Consider the following 25,431-nt stretch of genomic DNA (forward strand, 5'->3'; position numbering starts at 1 on the left):
GGACCAATTGATAGAGCCTTTGGGAGTTACTCCAATTACCTGGGCCTTGGTTATGGGCCTCCCGGTGGTCAAGGGGAGAGCCAAAGGAGTAGATATAGACCCATCCAAATGCAGGGAAGCCAGTTTTATTTTTCCTTATAGGAAGTGAGGGAGGCCAATCCCAGAAGACTGGAAAATACGGTGCTGTGGAGGTAAATATAAGCCTTGTCCTTTATGTAGGCTGTGACCATTTTATGCAATTAAATTTAGCTTGTAGGTAAATCTTGGAGAAAAGTTTAAAAACAGAGGTCAAATTGATGTCAGCAAGATGGTCAACTATCACTCTCCTTCAAAAGATGGATTAAAACAATGAACAAACCACTACATTTCAACCAGAATGACTAAAAGAGAGTGCTGGAGCACAGCAAGGGTGTGGTAGAAACCCTGCTGAGGGCAGAAACTCAAGATGGCTGCATCGAGAAGGGAGCAGAACACTTTGTCTCTGCCACACCATCTTCCTCGTTGGGATCAGCTCAGGACTCCAGCTCCATAGCGACTCTGAGCACTTGTGCCCTGGAACATAGCACTGCTGTGGCTGCCTGTGGCTCGTGTCAGACCCAAGGCCAAGATGGATCCCGTCAGTCAAGTCTCTCCACTATTGGGGAAAATAAGAATGGGAGGATCCCTAAAGCCCTTACCACCAGGAATTCACAAAATCTGCCTTGCCATCACTGCTGCCACAAACTCCTGCAGCCTAGGCCTCTGAGGCACTCATGGTCATCACTGACGTGGATTACATGTGAGACACTGTCTTTATAAAATCCTAAATTAATTAAAAATTAAAAAGAAGAAAGATACCAAATAGACTAACATTATATCTTGAGAAGCTAGAAAAAGGACACACTAAACTCAGAATGCCTACATTAGAAAAGAAGAAAGATCCCAAATAAATAGCCTGATATTATATTTGAAGAAGCTAGAGAAAAAAACCCCAAACAAACCCAAATTTATCAGAAAAAAATAATAAAGATCAGAACAGAAATACATCAAATAAAGAACAGAAAAACCATAGAAAAAAATCAATAAAACCAAGAGTTGATTCTTTGAGGAAAAAAACAAAATTGACAAAGCCTTAATTAGACTAAGAAAAAAGAGAGAAGACTCAAATAAATAAAATTAGAAATAAAAATGGAGACATTACAACAGATGCCTCAGAAATAAAAAAAGATCATAAAGCACTATTATGAAAAATTATATGTCAACAATTTGGAGAACCTAGAAGAGACGAATACATTCCTAGAAAAATATAACCTACTAAAATTGACTCAAAAAGAAATAGAAAGCTCGAACAAACCAATAACAAAGATATTAAAGTAATTAAACACCTTCCAACAATGAAAAGCACTGAACCAGATGACTTCAGAGAATTCCACAAAACATTTAAAAAAGAATTATTACTAATACATCTTAAACTCTTCAAAAAAAAAAAAAAAAAAAAAAGAACTAGAGGGAATACTTCCAAATATATTTCATGAGGCCAGCATCACCTTGATATCTAAGCCAGACAAAGATACTTCAAGTAAAAGAAAACTACAGGCCAATAAGTCTTAACTTTGATACTAAAATCTTCAATAAAATATTAGCAAACCAGATTCAACACACATCTGGAAGGTTATACATCATGACCAAGTAGGATTTACGTCTGGTGTACAAGTGGCATTTATGCATGGCATACAAATCAATCAATATAACACATCAATTAAAAGAATAAAAGAGAAAAACCACATGAACCTCTCAATTAATGCAGACAAACTATTTGACAAAATTCAGTATTTTCTTGATACAAACTCTTAACAGTTTAGATATAGAAGGAAAGGTCCTCAAAATAATAGGGACCATTTATGAAAAGCTCACAGCTGAGATCGTAATCAACAGGTACAAATGAAACCTTTTCTAATAAGATCAGTACAGTACAGGGATGCCCCCTTTCACCACTTCTATTCAATGTAGTATTAGAAGTACCAGCAAGGGCAATCAGACAAGGAAAAAAAAAAAGGCATCTAAATTCAGAAAGATGAAGCAAAATTATCCCTATTTGCAGATGATATTATCCTATAAGTAGAAGGCCTCAAAGATCCACAAAAAACGTTTAGAACCAAAACAATGAATTTGGTAAGGTTGCAGGATACAAAAATCAGTAGCATTGGTGGGGCATGGTGGCTCACACCTGTCATCTCAGCACTTTGGGAGGCCAAGACGGGGGATCACTTGAGGTCAGGAGTTCGAGACCAGCCTGACCAACAAGGTGAAACCTTGTCTCTACTAAAAATACAAAAATTAGCCAGGCATGGTGGTAGGCACCTGTAGTCCCAGCTACTTGGGAGGCTCAGACAGGAGAATTGCTCTAACCCGGGATGGGGAGATTGCAGTGAGCCAAGATTGCACCAGTGCACTGCAGCCTTGGTGATGCAGTGAGACTCCACCTGAAAAAAAAAGAAAAAAATCAGTAGCATTTTTATACACAAATAATGACCTAACTGAAAAAGTAATTAACAAAATAATCATATTTATAATAGCAGCAAAAAATTAAATATCTAAGAATATGTTTAACCAAGGGAGTGAAAGACTTGTATACTGAAAACGATAAAACAATGATAAAAGAAATGGAAGAAGACACAAATAAATGGAAAATTATCCTGTGTTCATGAGTGGGAAAAATTAATTTATTAAAATGTCCTTATTACCTATAGCAATATACAGATTTAACACAATCCTTATCAAAAGTCTAATGGCGCCTCTTTACCAAGGACCCGTCAACATGGGCCGCTTTCGCACCAAAACCGTGAAGAAGGCGGCCCGGGTCATCATAGAGAAGAAGTACTACACGCACCTGGGCAACGACTTCCACACGAACAAGCACGTGTGCGAAGAGATCGCCATTATCCCCAGCAAGAAGCTCCGCAACAAGATAGCAGGCTATGTCACCCATCTGATGAAGCGGATTCAGAGAGGCCCTGTAAGAGGTATCTCCATCAAGCTGCAGGAGGAGGAGAGAGAAAGGAGAGACAATTATGTTCCCGAGGTCTCAGCCCTGGATCAGGAGATAATTGAAGTAGATCCTGACACTAAGGAAATGCTGAAGCTTTTGGACTTCAGCAGTCTGTCCAACCTGCAGGTCACTCAGCCTACAGTTGGGATGAATTTCAAAATGCCTCGGGGACCTGTTTGAATTTTTTCTGCAGTGCTATATTATTTTCAATAAATCTGGGACAACAGCAAAAAAAAAAAAAAAAAGTCTAATGGCCTTTTTCACAGACATAGAAAAAAATTATACTAAAATTCACATGGAATCACAACTCTGAATAGTCAAAGAAATGCTGAGAAAGAAAAATAAAGTTGAAGGCATCACAGTTTCTGAACCAAAATTATATTAGAAAGCTATAGTAATCAAAACAGTGTGGTACTGGCATAAAAACAGAAACATAGACCAATGGAACAGAGTAGAGAGCACAGAAATAAACCCAAGCACATGTGGTCAACTGACTTTTGACAAGAGCATGGAAAGGACATAATGGAGAAAGAGTAATTTCTTTAATAAACAGTGCTGGTAAAACTGGATTTTTTACATCAAAGTATGAAATTGGACCCTTATCTTACACCATACATGAAAATAAATTCAAACTGAATAAAAGATCTAAATGTAAGACCTGAAACCATTAAACTCCTGAAAGAAAACGGGAAAAACTCCTGAACATTGGTATTGGCAATGATTTTTTGGATATCACACCATAAGCTCAGGCAACAATAACAAAAATAAATAAATGGTACTACATCGAACCAAAAATCTTTTGCACAGCAAAGGAAACAATCAATAAAATGAAAAGGCAATCTATGAACTAGGAAAAATATTGCAAACCACATATCTGATAAGGGGTTAATATCAGAAATTTGTAAAGCACTCCTATAACTCAATAGCAGAAAAACAACCCAATTAAAAAATAAGCAAAGGACCTGAACAGACATTTCTCTAAAGAAGACATAAAAATGACCAAGAGGAATATGAAAAGATGTTCAACATTACTAGTCATCAGGGAAATGCAAATTAAAACTGCTATGCGATATCAACCTCACACCTGTAAGGATGGTTATTATAAAAAAGATAAGACATAACAAATGTTGGCAAGGAGGTAGAGAAATGGGAACCCTAGTACACTATTGGTGGGAATGTAGACTGGTACAGCCCTTATGCAAAACAGTGTGGCCGGGCGCGGTGGCTCAAGCCTGTAATCCCAGCACTTTGGGAGGCCGAGATGGGCAGATCACAAGGTCAGGAGATCGAGACCATCCTGGCTAACCCGGTGAAACCCCGTCTCTACTAAAAAATACAAAAAACTAGCCGGGCGAGGTGGCGGGCGCCTGTAGTCCCAGCTACTGGGGAGGCTGAGGCAGGAGAATGGCGTAAACCCGGGAGGCGGAGCTTGCAGTGAGCTGAGATCCGGCCACTGCACTCCAGCCTGGGCGACAGAGCGAGACTCCGTCTCAAAAAAAAAAAAAAAAAAAAAAAAAAAGTGTGGAAGTTCCTAAAGATATTAAAAATAGAATTATTATATGGCCCAGCAATCCCTCTTCTGGGTATATACCCAAAGAAGATGAAGTCACTACCTTGTAAAGACATCTGCTCTCCCATATTCATTGCAGCATTATTCACAATAGCTAAGATACGGAAACAACCTAAATGTTCATCAGTGGATAAATGGATAATGAAAACATGGTGTGTGTGTGTGTGTGTGTATGTGTGTGTGTGTGTATATATATATATATATATATATATATATGAATATTATTCAACCTTAAAAAAAAGGAGATTCTGTCATTAACCACAATATAAATAGACCTGGAGGACATTATGCTAAGTGAAAGAAACCAGACACAGAAAGAAAAATATTGTATAATCTCACCTTTATGTGGAATATATATATTTAAAAAGAACTCAAATACATATATACAGAGAACAAAACAGTGGTTACCATGGGTGGATGGGGGTAGGGATGTGGGGCAGGGTGGGAGGGAAAGGAAATGGGGGTGATATAGGTCAAACGATCAAAATAGCAGCATAAAGCAGTTTAGAGAGCCAATGTACAACATGAGGAATAAACTTAGTAAAATTATACTATATTGGAGATTTTTGTTAAATAAGTAGGTTTTAGCTGTTCCTGTCACAAAAAAGTAACTATGTGACGTGAAAGACATGTTAGTCTGCTTCACTATAGTAACCATTTTACTACTATATATATCCCATAACATTATATTGTAAACCTCAGATATACATAATCAAATGCATTTAAAAAATAAAATAAAAATGAGATCAAACTGGTTTCTCTAGATAGCTATTGTATTTTTGAAAAAAATAATTCAGAGAATTATAGCAACATATTAGAGTGGTAGAACAGTATAAAAACTGAAAAATTATAGCTCCCTAACTATTCTATTCCAAATCTTCTTTAAAATTGATAATACTCTAGCCACTAAGTACTTTGCGCTTTTCCCTTTATTTACTTAATAAATTTGTTTCAATTTCACCAACTTCTATTTCCTGAACGAAGAACTTCCTGCATTAAGAAGTTCATTATCTGAATTACAACTTGTTATAATCATTCCACATTCAAGCCAGAAAAACTGTAAATTATCCTGGAGTCTAAGCAAGACTCCTTTAATCTGTTCTGATAGAATTGGGTTTTTGTGTCGATTTCGTATTGCACATTATTGATTTTGTCTCCTCCATATTACTAAGGGAAACATCTTTTAAGATAGTGCAAAAGCCTATGAGGAAATTGGGTGAGTCTGAGAGGTCTAAAAGAGTTGTATCTTAGGAGCAAAGCTTCATGTAATGAAGCACGCCTTCTTCACTCTTTCACACCTCCGAAGAGCAACAGGAACCACAGGCTCTGACTTCGGCTTCTTGCCACCAAACCTCATGTAGGCAACTCTTTAAGCAGTAGCCATTCAAAAATAATTGTCTCTGCTTCCCCCTCTTTCTGCCTAAAATCAGGTCAGAAATTTTCCTTTTGTAAAGGAAATTTACATTTGTAAATGAAATTTCTATTTATATAGACAATTTGTAAATCTCTCCTCATCTGGAGATGACTTTTATTACCTAAGAGGACGTCAGTCTGCAAAATAAACCTTACTAAACAAACCTTATTTACCATATATTTTATAATTAACTTCCCACAACTTATCCCCACCTCAGAGGCCCAACACCATCCATTTGTCTAGTCTCTTCTCCACACTTCATCACTCTTTGTTAAGATAATACATAAGCTCCTGCATCTAACCACTTCTTTGGGGTTGGTAGTTTCAGGTAATATCCCAGATATAGCAGCAAAATACCAAAACTCAATTCATCTGCAGTGTCTGTATTATCTCATTTGACCATTCGCTTGCTAAAATTAAGTAAATGAGAATAGTCTGGACATAACTGAGATCAAGATTGACTAAATGAAATAATTTTACCTCCTCAAAAATTATTTAGCATGTACTGTATGCAGCACACTGTAAACTATGCATAGAGGAAGGAAAAAAAAACTTTTCCTCTACCTTCTTAGGTTCAGTGATTGGAGCTTGTGAATTATACTTAGAAAGGACAGGTTAACAGGAGGGATAGTTTATTTCACATACGCACAGGGGTGATAAGTGGGGGCCTCCAGGAAAACAAGTGAAAATCCCATTGATAATTTGATAAGGCAGGATATTGGCTTTGTTTCAAAATCATGAGGAGATAGAGCGTTTCCCCATCCTCAGAGAGTAATGAAATGTGATTGGTTTTGGAAATTTATGCTAAGAATGGTACTTGGGAGAGACATTGGGTTTATAAGAGGTGATAGCCAAAAGTCAGAAAAAAAGTAAGACTAAAACTTTAGATAAGGTTTTAGAGGAGGTTAGGGTAGGAAGTTGTATGGGGAGCAGAGCTGGTAGGGGACTTGAAGCTTGACAGACCATGGTGGGTTCGGAGATTGCACATGGAAGCTATGGAGCAGGGTCAGCTCATGGTGACAGACCTGGGGCTCTGTGCCCAGGAAGATGAAAAAGGGAGTGGAATCCGGAAAGCCCCAGAGTTTGGATTTGGGTGGCTGGAAGGAATTTGGTTTTAATCAGAATCAAGGGGTAGGTCTGGAATTCAAGCACAAAGAGTTTTCCTTCCCTATCTCCCCTACCCTCACCCTTTGGGGCCATGAGAAGAAAGAGAACCCTTGAAGTCCTTGGGAAGTCAATTTGAAGGTGAACCAGAAATAGGAATTGGACAGATCATTAACATTCCGATTGGTGTCCACCTACCTCAAGCTCAAAAAGCTCAGGCACCTGGAGATTACCCAATTTGTATCCTCTGATATCACCAGTGTTCAGAGTTTATTCTAAGCAGAAACCACATATGCTACGTTTTAGAGGACACAAGACAGGGGTAAATACTCTACAGTAGTAGAAATGTTTAAGGAGCATGGTTTAAAAGAGAAGCCTCGGCTGGGCGCGGTGGCTCACGCCTGTAATCCCAGCACTTTGGGAGGCTGAGGCGGGCAGATCACGAGGTCAGGAGATTCAGACCATTCTGGCTAACACAGTGAAACCCCGTCTCTACTAAAAATACAAAAAAGTTAGCTGGCGTGGTGGCAGGCGCCTGTAGTCCCAGCTACTCGGGAGGCTGAGGCAGGAGAATGGCGTGAACCCGGGAGGCGGAGCTTGCAGTGAACCCAGATCGCACCACTGCACTCTGGCCTGGGCGACAGAGCAAGACTCTGTCTTTAAAAAAAAAAAAAAAAAAAAAAAAAAGAGAGAGAGAGAGAAGCCTCAATTCTCCAATGGTAATGGCATAAAGTTACCTAAAAGTGGACATTCAGATTAGGGCTTCTTCCTCATAGAAGCTTTAAGGACTACACATACTATGGGTTTTGTTGTTCAGATGAACAGACTGTCAATTCTAGGGGAAAAAGGCTAAATTTACCTCGTTGAGCAAGGCAGATTGAATATTGGAACACAGTCTCTTTTAAGATTGAACAGGACTTATATACGTTTATGAGTGAGTGCAGAGGGTTTCGATTAGTTCTAACAGAAAAGAGAAAACTTTTTATTATCTCTTAACAGAAGTAGGGAATATGGTGATTGGCTCTTGGACCAAAGCTACATTGCTTTAACCTACTCAGCTTAAAGTTGTTTCATTTTGACTTGTAATCCCTGATAAGATTTAAAATGGGCAGCTTTCTCAAGGTCCATGATTTTAAAGAATAAAGTTTCTTAATACTATGTCCTTGATGCTCACCAGTAGAAGCAGTTTTACAGTTTTGAGCATATACATTTAGTCAACCCAAGAAGTATAATAATTTAAATTATGGGGTTTAACCATGTTTAGTGATCAAATTAACTGGAAAACAATTTAATCTCTCATTCATTTTGTGATATGGGGACTCAACTTTTAGCAAATCCTAATACTCTCTTGTGCATTAAGAATGAAGATTGTCGGCTGGGCGTAGTGGCTCATACCTGTAATCCCAGCACTTTGGGAGGCCAAGGTGGGCGGATCATGAGGTCAGGAGTTTGAGAGGAGCCTGACCAACATGATGAAAACCCGTTTTTTTACTAAAAATACAAAAATTAGCCGGGCGTGGTGGTGCATGCCTGTAATCCCAGCTACTCAGGAGGCTGAGACAGGAGAATCACTTAAACCTGGGAGGTGGAGTTTGCAGTGAGCCCAGATCGTGCCACTGCACTCCAGCCTGGGTGACAGAGTGAGACTCCATCTCAAAAAAAATAAAAAAAAAAAAGAAAGAATGAAGAGTCTACCATCCAGGCTAACACGTTGAAACCCCGTCTCCATTAAAAACACAAAAAATTAGCCGGGCGTGGTGGCAGGCGCCTGTAGTCCCAGCTACTCAGGAGGCTGAGGCAGGAGAGTGGCGTGAACTTGGGAGGCAGAGCTTGCAGTGAGACGAGATCGCGCCACTGCACTGCAGTCTGGGCGACAGAGTGAGAGAGTGAGACCCTGTCTCAAATATAATAATAATAATAATAATAATAATAATAAAGAGTCTAAAGTAGGCTGTGTATCCTAGGAGGAAAAACCATGGGCTATGCTGATGGGCTATGCTGTCTTGGTACATTCCATTCCATTCCATTTCATGAACATTTATTAAGCACGTGGTAAAAGCATCATACCTACTGTTGTTATATGCCAGTGGCCAGTTGTTTTATGTATGTAATTGCTGATCCAAAACAATCCTGCAAGAAAGTAGGGGTGTTACTATTTTACAAACGAGAAATCTGATGGTTAGGTTACCAGCCCAGGGTCATCCAAGTTGTAAAATGACTGAACCAGAAATTTAACAAAGGTCTCTCTGACTCCAGATTCCATGATTAAACCTCCAGAGCTTCTCATGCCTATCTTATGTTCCTTGAGGATCTATTATAGGTTAGTGTCAGAATTGTCCTAAGTTTATTTTGAGTAGTGCATTTTTGTACCAGGTAAGTAATTTACCAAGAAATTATCACTATCCATTTTAGGCCTCAAGTAGGGTGCATATTATATATTCAGTATCCTAGTGGTGGGTTATGGGACAAACCCATGTCAACCAAATCACCAAGCATTACACAGTCGCCTGTCCCCTGGGGTGGGAAAAACTGGAATCGTTTGGGATCAACCTGTAGACAGCGTGAAATATTGGCAAAAAGGTCTCTTCCCATTATTATTTACTCTGACTTTTGTGTCCCTTTCTGATTATAGTCTCAAGTCCACCAGAGTTTTTAATCTGCAAAAGAATCACCAACTATAACAACTCTTATTAATGTATCAATGACTAAGTGCATCACTAGTGTTTTGTCTTCTTTTCAAAAGAAAAAAAATGATGGCGAGCACGGTGGTTCATGCCTGTAATCTTAGCACTTTGGAGGCCAAGGTGGGAGGATCACTTGAATTAAGGAGTTCAAGACCACCCTGAGCAACATACTGAGTAACCTTGGCTCTACAAAAAATTAAAAAATTAGCTGGATATGGTGGTGTGCACCTGTAGTCCCAGCTACTTGGGAGGCTGAGGTGGGAGGATCTTTTGAACCTTGGATGTTGAGGGTGCAGTGACATGATTACATGTCACTGTACTGTAGCCTGTCACTCAAAAAAAAGAAAAAAAAAAGAGAGAAAAATGATAAGATAATGGTTAACACACAGAAAGCAATCCTTAGCAGCATAGATCTTGACAAAGATTCTTTGCTTGATCAAATTTTAGTCAGGCTCCTGAAACTTCTCCTAGGTCCATCTGTGTACTTCCTTATAAAATCTAGTTTTAGCACGAAGTCAGCTAACTTTAGCATGAATCTCCCATTCTCCATGTCTGACCACCTTCCATGCCTAGATGGGTTCTTCATCCTCCACTGTCTTTCAGGCGATGTCTGATCACCCCGGCCTGCCTTCAGCAAAATCCTGTTAGGTTAGTTTGGTCAGAATCTCCCCTTAGCCCTGATATTCCTTAGTAATATACTTGGTATTGAACTCAACCCTGGAAAGTGGTTGAGTAAAATCCACTTTCTGCCCTCAGAGAGAGTTTATATTCCAATGCAGGAGACAGATAAGTCAACACTATCACAATGCCTCAAGAAAGGTGTCACTGTGCTCCCACAAAAGTCCTGTGAGAGCAAAGGGAGGCTGTTGGGAGTGGCCAGGAGTGTTCAGGGAAGAGTAGCGTTTCTCTGCCTGGCCAATCACGTTCTGTAAGGCTCACATTCGAACAGCGAGATGTGAGGGTGAACAGCTCTCCCAGCTTTCAATGATGTTGGGCCGCCTCAGTTCAAGCAGGTCGGTGAATCAGAAATTCTAAGTAATCTTTAAGGTGTTGTATGTCTTTCAGGGCAGGACTGGGGATGAGGAGAGTTCTTCTAAATGTCCAGAGAATTATCAGTACCATAGTGGAGGTACTTAGAAGTTCCTACTAGTCCCAGAATATGGCGGTAAGGGTAGAGACTTGATCTCTTTCAAAGAACTTTCTCATAAATTAGGATTTGGGGTTAAGGTGAACCTAATTCTGGCTTCTAAATGGCCATGTTAAGGACTTGTATGGGATTTGGGGAAAATGGGAATAGCTTTCGTCATCAGTTCTACCCTTTGTGAGGCACCCATTTCTTGTGGCTCAGGCAATCTACAAATTCTGGTAGTGTTTATTTTTAATTACTTTGATAGTGTTTCTCTTGTTTATTTAGTCAATGGCTTTTAATTTCCTTTCCTTTTTTTTTTTTTTTTTCAGATGGAATCTCGCTCTGTTGCCAGGCTGGAGTACAGTGGTGCAATCTCGGCTCACTGCAAACTCCACCTACCGGGTTCAAGCGAGTCTCCTGCCTCAGCCTCCCAAGTAGCTGGGACTACAGGTGCGTGCCACCACGCCCAGCTAATTTTTGTAGTTTTTTAGTAGAGACAGGGTTTTACCATGTTGACCAGGATGGTCTCAATCTCTTGACCTCAGGATGATGGCTTTTAATTTCTTTGAATATAGTTAGAAAGTATTATTAATATATAATTCCCTGCATTGTGCATAGTGAATGCAGAGATCCTAAAGATTCAGAACACCATCTGTAAGATATTATTTTTGGGACCAGAATTTTAATCTGTCCCAAACATCTTCTTGCTATTCACGAGTCATTCCTTTGAATCAAGTCGCCCACCCACCTAGTTATTTGTCTATTACTTGTGTTATTTGGCCAAAATAATACTAGTCCATTCAGACCCACAGCTAAATAACAGCAGATTATTATTTTTAAAGAAATCAAAGAATTGGAGAGAGAACTCAGAGGGAGCATGTGGTGAAGGGAAAACTGAAAGAAAGAAGTCTACCAAGTGCTTTTAAAAGCACTGGCCAACGCTTCATAAGGAGCACCATGAAAAAATAACCAAGATAAGGGGACAAACTTGGCCCATTTTGTGGGCAAACGGTGAGCCTTTTAAGGCTCCTATGGCAGATGATTTTATTTGGCTACTTAGGAAGATGCTCAAGTTACAGAAAATAGCTTTTAATTAAATGATGGTATAGTCAGAAAGTCAGTTGTTTTTGGTCTAATATTCAGTTTTAACACTTTTTTAATATTAAAAAATGAAACATAAAAAATAATGCACTTAGAATATTTATCTTTCCTAACTGTACAGATAAACTTCTTTCAGAGCAGAAATGAAAATACATTAAATTTCAAGTGCAAAAAAATTATTCACTCTCACTTTCTATCTTTGGTCAAACCAAAAAACTCTACTGCTCACATAATTTAGAGCAACAGTTCCCACACCTGGCTGATGATGAGAACACCATGGCGAATTTAAAGTACACATTCCCAGGCACCTATCCTGGATCTACTGTGTCAATCTCCAGGAGTGGGGCCCCAGAATCTGCACTTTAAAAAGAGCTGTTGAGGTGATGTAGATATGCTGGCAGATTTGAAAACCACTGCCATAAAACAAACAGGGATTTAAAGCCCTCAATTTTATCTTAGCCTCTCACTGAATATGCTCTTGTAATGGTTTAAGGTAATAATGACCTTGTTGTAGGCTATTTCCTGTTGATTAATGACCAGCTGGAAGAAGTTGTCTCTAGGCTCTTTCAATTCAGCCTGCCAATAATTACTCAACTAAATATGCGCCTGCAGTTCAAATGCGTCAAGTTTTCCTCTGTGAGGAACACTGCACTGTTAGGTTGTCTTAATTGCATTCCTTTTCTAATTCATCTCTCAAATGCCACAGTTGCTCCATAACAGAAAAAAAAAAACAGGAGGATCAAAGTGTGTCTGTCTCTGTTGGAACAAACAGAAGCAGAGAGGCAGGGGAGAAGATTTAGCTGTTAGATGGATTTTGCTGAAATGTTCTATTTGTTGAGCGGTGATTTGTACCAGGTAATGTGAACTAAGTTGCCCTCAGTCTCTTTACAGATTACACCCCATTTCCTTTACTGTGCTGCTAAGTAATTCTTAGGGAATTATTCCCCCTCCAACTTCTCTCTGCTAACAAAATGATCTACCACATATGCTTCCACTTTATGTGCTGCAGGACAGCCATGGGCTTCATAAAGCTGCCTGCATTTCAAACTGTTCAGGCTGGAACTGTAATCTTTCCACCCACCCCTTTCCCGTCAGGTAAAGAAAATGTTCATACCTCAGGTTTTGTTACCAAGCAACAGAGTTCCATTTGCCAATTGCCACCATTTCCTTCTCATAGTATTACAGGCCTTATTATTAACATTTAGTTCAGAGAAATTGCTGTCATTATGTGAAGTAACTTCCTTTAGAGGTTATTCATTAACCTTAGGTATTTTACTGTGTAATTAGAATTGCCAAGTGCCGCGGGCTTGGAAAACGTTTGAACTCCTGAAGGTATTAGGGGACGGCAGAAAGGATATTATCTGATTTTTCTTCCATTTCCAGTTAAGGATTAATCTTGAAGTTCTTCTATTTCCCCTGCAGAGTTCTGCCTTCCCAAAAGGGTAAACTCTTCCCTTGCCTTAGTCCAGACTGTCCACGGTAAACTCAGAAGCAAGCCATGGAGGAACTTGCCTGTTAGCGTAGGATTTTTCACAAATTCTGTAGGGCAGAGTGCAAATTGTTCCCCCTTTGTCTTAGGAAAAAATCGTGGGGATACTGAGAAGACTCAGTGGTTGGTAAATGGTTGGCAGGCGCACTTGTGCATACGTGGGCCTCTGTGAAGAACTTGCACAATGCCTGGAATTGTATATTGTGCACAACCTTGTTCTGACACAACGGGAGACCTTCATCCTATTGCTCACTCGATGGCTCTCTGAAAGTAGTTTTGCACTCCCTAGCGTTGCAGGAGCCAGGTGTGCATTTTATAATACGCCTATTATACAGCCATTCTCCGTAGCCATTGCTTATACAATGACCCTTCTGATTTGTTCCACTACGGTGTGGGTGTCAACGACTTAGGTCCTCACCCAGTACAACTTTAGGTATGCATTTCACATATATTTGCAGGCAAAAAATGCACCTCCCTCCTCTTCTCTCTTTGTTTCAAGACAAACAAAAGTAACTGGCATTTCACCCCGCCCTTCCCCCCACCAGCCCCCAACTACATGTTACTGCAGCACGGGCGCCCTAGAAAGGGAAACCTGTTTTCCTCCTCCCAGGTTTCTGGTTTCTCCACCTAGTCTCCCCACAGTCCTTCACTGCCCGCACCCAGAGTCCTTCCGGCCTCTACCCAGACTCTGAGAAGTGGCCCGACATTCCAGGTAACCTGATTCCCCAGACGGGATAGGCGGCGGCCTGCTGCTGCGAAGGCGCGACCACGTGACCTTTCCTGCCTGCACCGGGGAAATGCATACCTTGTTCAGAAAACTAGGGGACAGGTGAGCCAAGGTAGTGTTTTGAATCCGAATAAAAAACATGTATTTATTTAAAAGGTGCTTGCTTCTGCATCAGACAGCTACCACTTTGATCATTCCAAATGAAAAGTCACGGTTGGCCATGGGGTTTTATGGCGTGAACCGAGCTGCAAGACAAAGGCAGGACGATCTCCAGGAGGAAAAGGCGGAGCGGGTTTTATGGGAGCTGCGGCACAAGTCTGAACGCGGAGGCTCCACACGGGGAGGGCAAAGCCGCCCTGGCAGGAGCCCGAGCTGCAGGCCTCAGCTGGGAATCCTGTCCCTCCGTCCATTTCCCTGGCTCTCGCGGTCCCTCGTTTGTTCCTGACAGATTTCTTCTTTGATCTATGAAATGGGGAAAGTGAGGGACACTTTGATATACTTTAAGGGTGCAAGAATTTGCTGCTTTCTGCCCAAATAAAGGGCTTGTAGGGAGTTTCTTTGAGAACTGGAACATGCTGTCACATGTAATCTAAGGAGCTCAGTCTCCCCTTCCAGTGCCCATTAATCAATCAACCAACACTTTTAAAGCCTCTAGTATGGATTCTGTGAACTGTGGGGAAGGAAGGGCATGGTGTCTGCTTTTAAGGTATTTATGGGTTATCTGGGGAGATGGATATATGAGTGTAAATCATGGCAGTAGTTAGCATGTATTGGGGATGTATTGAGTTCTTCCCTTGTGCCAGGCGCTATTCCTCCTACCACCTCCATTGGGTAGGTACTATCTTATCATCTCCATTTCACAGACGTTTTAGAGAGGTCACTCTCCGCAGGTCACACAGTGTGCCGCAGTCAGGCTGTGATGCAGATCCGTCAGACTCCAGAGGAGCTAGCTCCCTGTGCATGCCCCAATCGGGTACCATTGAGTGAAGGTGGGCGGCCCGCTGCATTCCGCCTCTGTTCTCCTTGCCCTCTCTCTGAGAAGCAGGGACACTACCGAGAGTCACATGTGAGAACTTTCATCAGCCACCATTGCCCCCAAGGACCCTACAGAAGTTCTGTTTCTTCCCCTTCCTCTGTTCTGTCCTCAACAATGCGTCCCATTTCATTTCTCCTTAGACAATATTTATCTTGTGGCATACACTTTGTCCTCTCCTTTGTGGTTTTATAATCCAAGTGGAGAGAAGAGACCTAATTTGAAACAGATAAATATCAAAGCAGAACTTCACCTTTAGAAGTGGGTCTTGATCTTCTCTGAAATCCTTTCATTAATGATTCACTGAAGAACGTGTCTTCAACGATACATTCATCCTCTGATTTACATGGAGTAGTGACCTTCCTTGCATGCAGTCAGATAGAATCAAGGTTTTCCCAGTACCCTTTGGCAGGTCTGACGGCACAGGCGTCTTCAGTTCACCTTGCCACATGTGGTTGTTGAACTCCCTGATGATGGCTAAAGAACCAAACTTGCCTGGTTTTTCCAGGCAAGCCAGCATTTTGATATTTTTTAATAGTGTGAACACCTGCCAATAGGATTTTATGAGTATCATGGGGAGACGCATCCTCTGACCTGGCATATAATCTCACTTCTCTGGATGCTGGGCTAATTACATCAGCTCCGCTGGGCATGGGTCTAAATTGGACATGTTCTGGTGTTTGGAAAATTCCAGATTGATAGGACTTAACCCCAGGATGCTTTATGTTGTATCCCTAGTTACCCTAGTTGGCAGAAATTGAAAAGGCCTGGAAATTCCTGTTTACTGTAAGTCCCTCTTCTCTTAACTGGAAAGATGGGCATTGGACGACTTGCTAGTTTTACTTTGAGCACCTCTCTTGGCATCACTTATTACTGAAAATAATGGAAAAGACAGAGTAGGTATTGGGAAGCCTGTTTTCTAGTTCTAGGCCTGCTACTAACCAGCCTCTGACCAATTATACACACTTCCACCTATGTGAGCCTCAGTTTCCTCACCTATAAGGAAATAAAATAAGAATTGGACCAGACCCATGGTTTTAAAAGCAGAACAGCCTGCTGTTTAAAAATATTTTACATCTGGAGTTTTGTGTAAGGTTTTAGTTTACAGTTCACTGATAAAAACTATCATAAAGCCCCTGCTCTAGAGGCTTGCTGAGGTCCTGTTCCTCTTCAGCTCGAAAGATCTGCAATTCTATTAACACAGTTGGTGATAGCCATGCGCCTTGGGAATCACAGTTGTTTCATTTGGCTAGGTTATTAATTGCAGGAGGAAAAGGAGTGGAAGACAAGATTGGAAATGAATTTTAAGTCCAGATTTGGGATTGCTATGGTGCTGAGACCAGGAATCTGGGCATTGTTTCATTGGAATTTGGGAGCTACCAATGATTTTGAGAGCAAAATTTTGTCAGTTATGTTTTACACGCAGCTGTGAGTACAGGGACCTTAGAAATAGTGACCGAAGTACAGATGAGTTCTTTCTCATGTAAAAGACTCTGGAGTTGGGCAGTTCAGAGCAGGTGTGTCAGCTCCATGCAATCATGCAGGGATCCAGGCTTCTCCTATTTTTCTGCTTTTCTGTTCTAGTGGAACAGGCTTTCATCTTCAGTTACCTCATGGTCTGAGATGACTGCTGGACCAACCCACCTCACTTGCATTGCAGGATAGAAGAAGACAGAAGAAGACCGGGCGTGGTGGCGCATGCCTGTAGTCCCAGCTACTTGGGAGGCTGAGGCAGGAGAATCACTTGAACCTGGAAGGCGGAGGTTGCAGTGAGCTGAGATTGCACCATTGCACTCCAGCCTGGGCAACAAGAGTGAAACTTCATCTCAAAATAAAAAATTTATCATTATTGGTATTTTTACATTTCACTGGCCAGAACGTGAATCACAATATAGACGTTATTATTTTATTTATTTAGTTTTTGGGACAGAGTCTCGCTCTGTCGCCCAGGCTGGAGTGCAATGGCACAATCTTGGCTCACTGCAACCTCCGCCTCCCGGGTTCAAGTGATTCTCCTGCCTCAGCCTCCCGAGCAGCTGGGATTACAGTCAAGTGCCACCATGTCCAGTTAATTTTTGTATTTTTAGTAGAGACGAGGTTTCACCATGTTGGCCTGGCTGGTCTAGAACTCCTGACCTCAGGTGATCCACCCGCCTCAGCCTTCCAAAGCGCCGGGATTACAGACGTAAGCCACTGCGCCCAGCCAATATAGACTTTATTATGAGCAGCAGTGTGACTCAGTTGAAAGTAGGAGTTCTGTTCTGGGGTCTCCCATACAGGTGTGAAATGATTGGAACTCAGCACTAGAATCATTTATTCAGTGGCAGTAGATGGGAAACTATGGTCTACCTGGAGGGAATGAGGGCCTGAACTGGAGTGACCATGGGAATGTGGGTAGGTTACAGAAGGGAGAGCCAATGCAGAGGAAGGCCGACAGGATTCTCCAGGTGTGATGGGGTTTTGTCAGCTGGCGTGAGGGAGTGGGAGGATACAAAAATCACACCTAGCTTGGGAACCATGTGAAGGGGATGCTGATAATGCCATTGACTAAAGTAAGGATGTTGGAGTTTTAGGAAAGAAGGTAATGAATTAGGTTTTGGACGTGTTGAGTTTGTTCAACAAACTGCAGTTTATTTGCACCGGGACTGGAGCTTGGGGAAGTTTGTATTGTACATTTCTAAGTAAATATTAAGTTGACCTATTTTTTTTATCTTAATGTCTCAGATGCTTTCTTGGGCTTCGTAAGTTGTTCCTTAGGGGACTCTGTTAATCATAATGGAGTAAGGCAATAGGTTTACCTTTTCTCTTCTCTGCTGCACCCAAACTCCAGAGAAATTCTTTCCCACCATTGGGCTTAAGGATCCTGAGAGTCACGACAAAGATGATGTTACAGGAAAATGCCTATTTCTTAAAAGGACTTCTGCCCAGAATACCTATGTGTTTTTCCACCTCAATGAGCTCAAATGTGAACAAAGCAGAAAGCTCTTCAATTGTAGTCCAGAGGCATTTATTAGTAGCAGATTCCCTTATGTACTTTTTGCTCTGAGCTTCAACCTGGCTCCATGTGATCTTTCCTGTCTCAGACCCATTGTTTGAGTGCAACAGACTAAGTGAGGGCTGCCCCATGTATTAAAGAGGGATGTAAGCAGAGAGTCATATTCAGCATCCCTGGGTTCAGGAGAAAAGCTTATAATGGAAATATGGAAGTGAGGGCCAAATTGGATGGGGCTTGGGGACACGTAGCAAGGTTAATAGTAATAGTGGTCAAGAGACTAAGAATTAAGGCAAGGGCTCTTGAGCTCAGGCAGCAGACTTTAAGTCCATGAACATGGGGCATTATGGAGAAAGCTTCTAGTGTATCTTGCCTAGGTAAAAGCACCTCCTTAAATGAGGCAATCTGGGTCAGATAATCCCAAGGAAAGGCCTCAAAAAAGACATGCTTAGCAAGAGAAGAGAGAGTAGTCTCCACCCAGTCTGTGTGTAATGTATAGTGTTAGTAGTATGCCTAGATAATGATACTATAAATCCTAAATCCTAACACTATAGATCCAATCTAGGTTGGATAGCCTTTTCCTTCAGATTTCTGAAGGCATTCAAATTTTGCTTTCCTGATGTTGTTCACTTGCCTGATGGCTCCAGGTATTGCTGCTGAGGGGTGGGATAGCAATTTGACTACTTGTCCTTTATTTGTGGCCTTTTTTCTCTTGCAGAAGCTTCAGGACCATCTCAATTTGACATGGAAGTGCTTTGCTGTAAATCTTTTATTATTCAATATACTTTCTACCTAATGGACCCTCACTCATATCTCTCATGTATGGGGAATTTTCTTTGTGTGTGTATGGTTGGTTTTTTTTTTTTTGTTTTTTTTTTTTTTTTTTTTTGAGAGTCTTGCTCTGTCGCCCAGGCTGGAATGCAATGGTGCGATCTTGGCTCATTGCAACCTCTGTCTCCTGGGTTCAAGCAATTCTTCTGCCTCAGCCTCCCAAGTAGCTGGGATTATAGGTGTGTGTCATCACATCCAGCATTTTTGTATTTTTGTAGAGACAGGGTTCCACCATGTTGGCCAGGCTGGTCTCGAACTCCTGACCTCAGGTGATCTGCCCGCCTCGGCCTCCCAAAGTGCTGGGATTATAGGCATGAGCCACTGTGCCCAGCCTGATGGGCACATTATTTCTTTGACAATTTCTTCCACGATATATAGTCTTTTCTCTCTTTCTGGAAATCTGTTAGTCACATGCTGCATCTCCTAGACATTTTTTTCCTCCAAATTTTCATCCCTTTTCCTTTGATTCTGAGGATCTTAGTATTGCCTTCTCTATAAGCCAATCCTTTTTTTTAAGTTGCCTTATAAATGCAATTTTTCTCCCTGTTGTTATCAGAAGGGTGGCTATGGTCCCCCATGAGTGGAGATGGGAATTGGAACGTTTGATTTGGAAGCATTCTGAATTTTCCCCTCACTTGTAGCTAGTCATCACCCACATGGTTCTAGTTTTCCATGTGATTTGACACAACTGAAGTTCATGGCTCCTTGGATTGCTGAAATGAAATGGAGGCCTTCTTTGCAACCTGAGCTCTTCTAGCTTTCTGTGTCTCTGTGTCTTAGAATAGAAGTTCATGTTTTGGGTCAGTAATGTAAGTAAGACATTGAAGAAGTAGATGATTACAAGTGAATAACCTGTTGTTAGTAGTGTACATAGGGTGGTTTTAGATCTATGTAGATCATGATGATTTGGTTGTGTGACTTCGGCAGCCAAACACCTATATTACTTGAATGAAGCTTCTTTCCTGAAAGGAGCTTGGATTCATCTGAATTTCAGAGTACTTTCACTTGAACATCCTGTCAGCATAATTCAAATTTTTTTTTTTTTTTTTTTTTGAGACGGAGTCTTGCTCTGTCGCCCAGGCTGGAGTGCAGTGGCCGGATCTCAGCTCACTGCAAGCTCTGCCTCCCGGGTTCACGCCATTCTCCTGCCTCAGCCTCCCAAGTAGCTGGGACTACAGGCGCCCGCCTCCTCGCCCAGCTAGTTTTTTGTATTTTTTAGTAGAGATGGGGTTTCACCGTGTTAGCCAGGCTGGTCTCGATCTCCTGACCTCGTGATCCGCCCGTCTCGGCCTCCCAAAGTGCTGGGATTACAGGCTTGAGCCACCGCGCCCGGCCCCATAATTCAAATTTCAAAATGATTGCTTGGGTATTGTATTTTTAAAATAGAATTTTAGCATTTAACAACATAAACCAAAATAATCTCCTTCTACCTCTCCACTGAACCCATAGAGAATCAAGGACTTGTCTGAGTCCTGCGTTCTTGCCCTTCCTGTGGCTGCTGGTTCTAACCCAACTCCAGCCCCTTAGCAAGCGCTCTCCTCCTTTGAGCCTGTGCTGCTACTACACACCAGGTTCGCCCATTTCCTAGGGTGTCTCTTGCTGCCTTCCATCCCCCTCCACTTCACCCTAACCCTCTTCCTGTTCCTCGCACTCTCTCATTTGGTGTTTCTCAGTGGGGTTTGTGGATGTCCCACGTCAGAACCACCTGGGGTCTGGCCAGGCCGACTGGATCTGGACCTCTGGGGAAGGGGTGGGGGCCGCAGAGGGGTCTTCTTGTTGTTCAAGCCCTCCTGGGGTTCTCTCACTCACCAGAGTTCAAGAGGCACTGCTCTTATTATTATTATTTTTTCTTTTATAGGCTGGGTCTCACTATGTTGCTTAGGCTGGTCTTGAACTCCTGGCCTCAAGCAATTGTCCCGCCTCAGTCTCTGAGTGGTTGCGATTACAGGTAGAGCCACTGTGCCTGGCTCACACTGCTGATACCCACCCAGTTAAGTTCCTGACTTTGCTTTACACCATTTGCCCTTTCTCTTAGGGAGTTCATGCTCTCCAGCAGACTTTGTTCTTCTGCTACCCAGAGGCCCCACTCCAGCTCCCACCTCTTATCTAGCATCCAGCCTTCTATTTGCAGTTTTTCCCAGGGAATCTCCTGTGTGCTGGGTGTGACCACCCACACTTGTCATCTCTTGGAACAACATCACCAGGAGGTAGGTATTTTTCTACCAGGTTATTTTGTAAATGAGGACATAGAGACTAAGAGGGATCTATGTATGGTAACACTTGCTTTGTTAGAGGGAATAATAATGAATGTACATCGACTACTTGGATGACAGAATGATTCACCTTGAATGTACTATCTTTGTAGACTTGATATGAAACCTGGGTTTGTTGTTCTTTCTTACATTACTTCTACGAGAACCACTGGGAGCCGGGAGAGGGGGAAACAGATGATAAATACCATGCAGGAGTTTTGCCTTAACAATCAGAATAGAAAACCTGTGGGAACCTCCCTCAAAAATGACAGGGCTAACCAGGAGTGCCCTAACTGCGACTTTGCCCAATAGCTTTTTTTTTTTTTTTTTTTTGAATTGTGTGGTGTTCATTGACTGTTGATTATTACAGAACTGGGTCAGTTGGAGGTCAGGGAGGCAGGGAAGGGGGAAGCTGTGGGCTGAGAGATGGAACAAGCAGTTCTACCAATCCATGTGAAACCTTTAGGGAGAATGTAGGGCTTTAAAAAACACATTTGGGAAATTTTCTTTATAAAATTATCAGAAGAGTAGATCACTGCCCTGTTTACATTTTGTGTATGCACAAATACAAATGTAGAAAAATAACCCATTATGAGAAAACAGTGAGAATAATTGCACATTAAGAGAGTTAGGTCACTGCTGGCCAGATCTGGCTGTGATTCGCATCAGTTTTAGTTTTAAAGGAATGTTTGATCCAACAGAAATGGGCTTTGAGCGTGCTGGAGCGCCTCTTTCTCCTCTTGTCCCCTCCTCTTCCCAGGTTGACGATGGATCCCCCGGGGCACTTGTTGCTTCCTCCGCAGGAGCTCCCATTGCAGCTGGAAGAGAGGCTTGTTTCTCCAGCTGTCTAACCTTTAGTTTTATCTGCCTCTTGTTGACCTCTTAGTTTTATAATGAGTCAGTTTATTTGCTTGTACAAATGAGTTTTCTTAGAGAGAAATATAACAGAATTAGAAAGAGGGCAATATTTTGTTTCTGCTTATGAAGGAGAAGTAGCTATGGGACCGGGCACGGCTGGGGCTGTTCATTTCGTGACAGTCCCTGTTGTTGGTTTATTTTAGTACCACGTAGTGAAGCCTGGTGGGCAGAGAAATATTGTCTCCCTTGTCGGAGGTAGAAATATCTGCAGGGTTTACAAGCTAATTACTTCTCGATTCCCTGGGAGTTCTAAGAATTTGCTTAGCAACTGGCCTGACCAGTCCCTACCCCTAGTTGCCCCCCAACATGACTACACTTACTGGTGGGGCTGATGGAGCAGTTTTCGAACTAAACAAGGATTAAGCATTTTGTGAAAATGGTGCCAGTCTTTTCCTCGATGGGACCTGAGCCTGTAACCTAGTCCAACAAAACGAGGGAGAACAAGCCAAAAAAAACCTTTTTAAGAAACAACACAGGCAGTAGGAAATCATACTGGTCAGGGCTTGTTTTCCTGGCGCGGGGCCTCATTCCAACCTGTTGCAATCAGCTCTAGAGTGTCTATAGGGACACCCTGGTGCAGGGGCCCCGTGGAGGAAAGGAACTTTTACATTTCTGTTTGACTGGGCTCCTTGCCAGGGACTAAGTTCAAAGTGCAGTTTCCAGTAATTTGCTGAGACTTCTCTGTGGGTTTGATAGGCCAGGACAGAAGCCTGCAAGCCGAAGTAATATTTCCTGATTTCTGTCATTCCTTAAGAAGAGAAGGAAGGTTGTTGAGGGACTGGGGGTTGGAGACTTTTGTTGGCTCTGAGAGCAGATTGGACTGCCGCCTCCCTCTGTCGACCCCAGCCCTTTCTCCTCAATCCCGTCCAGGGGCATTGGCAGCCTGGCACTAGATAGAATCACACGGGCTCCCTCTCAGAGCAAACGTGAGGTATGCATTCCATGAGCCAGCGAAAGCCTGCATTGATTTACTGCATGCTAGCATTATTTGGAGCTATAAAGTTGTCGAGTAATGGCAGTATGTTCTTGTTTTCTCATATCTGTAGGATGAAAGTGAACATTTTTATAATCCTTCCCTCCTCACCACATTTAGTTCCTGGTGTTAAACATGTGGGCTTGATTAAAGGGGAAAAAGAACTACAAGAAGTTAGATTTTTACATTCCTCTCTTACAATGCCTCATTCCCTCAACCACCCCCTTCCAAGAAAACTGATGGCAAGGCCCATATTCTTGTCATTTCCTCTTTGTCTCTCCCCTTCTCCTTGCCCCATGTCTATCAGAGGACTCGATGCATAATAATTCAAAATGAATCTTTATTAAATGAAGGAGTAGGTAGTGGTGGAATCTCACTTCAAAGAAGTGTTGGGTAGAATGATATCGTTTCTATGTCTGGTAGAGGCTCACAGGAATGGTGCTTTATTGATTTTGATTACAACTCATTTTCTACAGCAAGAAATTGTGTTGCAGAAATGTTTGCTGTGGTCCCCATATCACTCACTCTTTACATGGAAAGGATTCAGATGAGCATGAAAGACATTAGGAACTGGGGAGAAAACAGAGAGGTAGTGGAGCCACAGCTGAACTCTCCAAGATTCTTTAGCCCTGTCATCAAGGTGCAATCACCTTTTATTATGATCACTCACTACCTCAAACATCCCTCTACCCAAACCAAAGCAAACCCCAGGAATACACAAAGAGGGTGGGGTAAAAGGGGTAAATAGCCTGTAGGAGTTACTTCCTTCTTCCCACAAAGTTCCTTGCCCTACTTCCTTAGTTCTTCTACAATATACTTTTCATTTGCTAATGTGCCTCTGAAAGACTGACTATATGTGCTGCTTTTCCTCTAGCCTGGAAACCGAATTATAGCAATTTAACATTATAAAATAATTCTACTGCAATAAAGCAATTTGGGGCTGGTGGAGTGATGGAGTGGATGTTGGCAGCAGTGGGAGCAGATAATTTATTAGAATGGAATTTTTCTGCATCTGTTTAAGGAATGCTAGGATAAAGCCATGTTAGTATGAAATCTTATTTAAATATTTTTATTTGAAGATTGGTACCATTTGAAACCATCTATATATGTATCTATGTGATGCCAAAAGAACTAAAGGTTTTAAAAAAGGAGAATTTTTCGTTATATGAACTTGTATTACACAAATAATGGTTTATGTACTTAATTGGCTTTTAAAAAACTTACATGAATGAATTGACTCTTTGCTTTTTACAATGTGAAGTTAAAAAACGAGTCTCAGCTAGGTGCAGAGTGAGCCTGTAGTCCCAGCTATTTGGGAGGCTGAGACAGGAGGATTACTGGAGGCTGGGAGTTTGAGGCAGCTATGATCGTTCCTATGAATAGCTACTGCATGCCAGCTTGGGCAACATAGCGAGACCGTGTCTAAAAAAAGTCTCAAATATTTCAGTAATCTTTAGCTATGAAAAAAAAACTGTGACAAATTGTCTATAAAACCAAGCACCTAGCTGACTCTGTAGGCAGGTTTCAGGGAAAAGGAGACAAAAGAAAGATGAATTTAAAAATTTTCCTTGGCTGTGATGGTCCACACCATGGTGTAATGAAATTGGGTAATTTAGATACTTGAGTAAAGACAATTTTCTCATCATCTGACAGGTCTCTTGAGGAAGGACATGGATTTCCCAAGACATATCTGACCACTACACCTCTCTGTTCAAAAGAATACAGACATCTATCTGCAAAAGATCATGGCCTAAAATTGGTTTAAAGCGTGTATTACTTCCTGGCAGTTCCTGTACGTGCTCATGATTGGGGGACAAGATTAACTGCATCCTGCCTCCTATATCTATAATATTAGGCCTTTGACATTTGTGGAGATAACATTGGCAGTTTCATCTGTTCATAAGGCATCCTAAAGATCCATCATATTATAATTTGCAATATCCATGGTGCCCAAAACTGAAATTTCATCTTGTGTGTGGGAGCAAGCCCTTGTGCAGTGAATAAACTACCCAGCCACCTTAGTGGATCACACATCCTGATAGATGCAGCCAGTAACTCTGGTGGAGTGATCAACAGTTGGTTCCTTTGTGAAAAGTGACCTCTAAACAAAGTCACTTGAGACTTTCTTTGATGGAAATGACAAATGAAGGCCTAAGATATGAAAGTTCTTAGTGAGAAAATATTTT

General features: G+C 41.7%; 1 long non-coding RNA gene and 1 pseudogene across 5 annotated transcripts in view; both read left to right on the forward strand.

The window, feature by feature from the left end:
* Positions 1-2,773: 2,773 nt before the first annotated feature.
* LOC708833 (small ribosomal subunit protein eS17 pseudogene) lies at positions 2,774-3,272 on the forward strand (annotated as a pseudogene). Its single transcript, XR_001444911.3, has one exon. The product of XR_001444911.3 is annotated as a small ribosomal subunit protein eS17 pseudogene (transcript).
* A 10,838-nt stretch (positions 3,273-14,110) lies between these two features.
* The window catches only part of LOC106998488 (uncharacterized), a 397,362-nt gene continuing 386,041 nt past the window's right edge, over positions 14,111-25,431 (forward strand). For 3 of the 4 annotated variants that reach the window (XR_013417553.1, XR_013417557.1, XR_013417555.1), the window contains exon 1: positions 14,111-14,348. This is a non-coding gene — a long non-coding RNA (uncharacterized LOC106998488). Of the gene's footprint in view, positions 14,359-25,431 lie in introns of all 4 variants that reach the window. The other variant, XR_013417556.1, reaches the window with a different exon arrangement.

The sequence above is a fragment of the Macaca mulatta genome, chromosome 5 (assembly GCF_049350105.2).
Source record: "Macaca mulatta isolate MMU2019108-1 chromosome 5, T2T-MMU8v2.0, whole genome shotgun sequence".
Lineage (NCBI taxonomy): Eukaryota > Metazoa > Chordata > Mammalia > Primates > Cercopithecidae > Macaca > Macaca mulatta.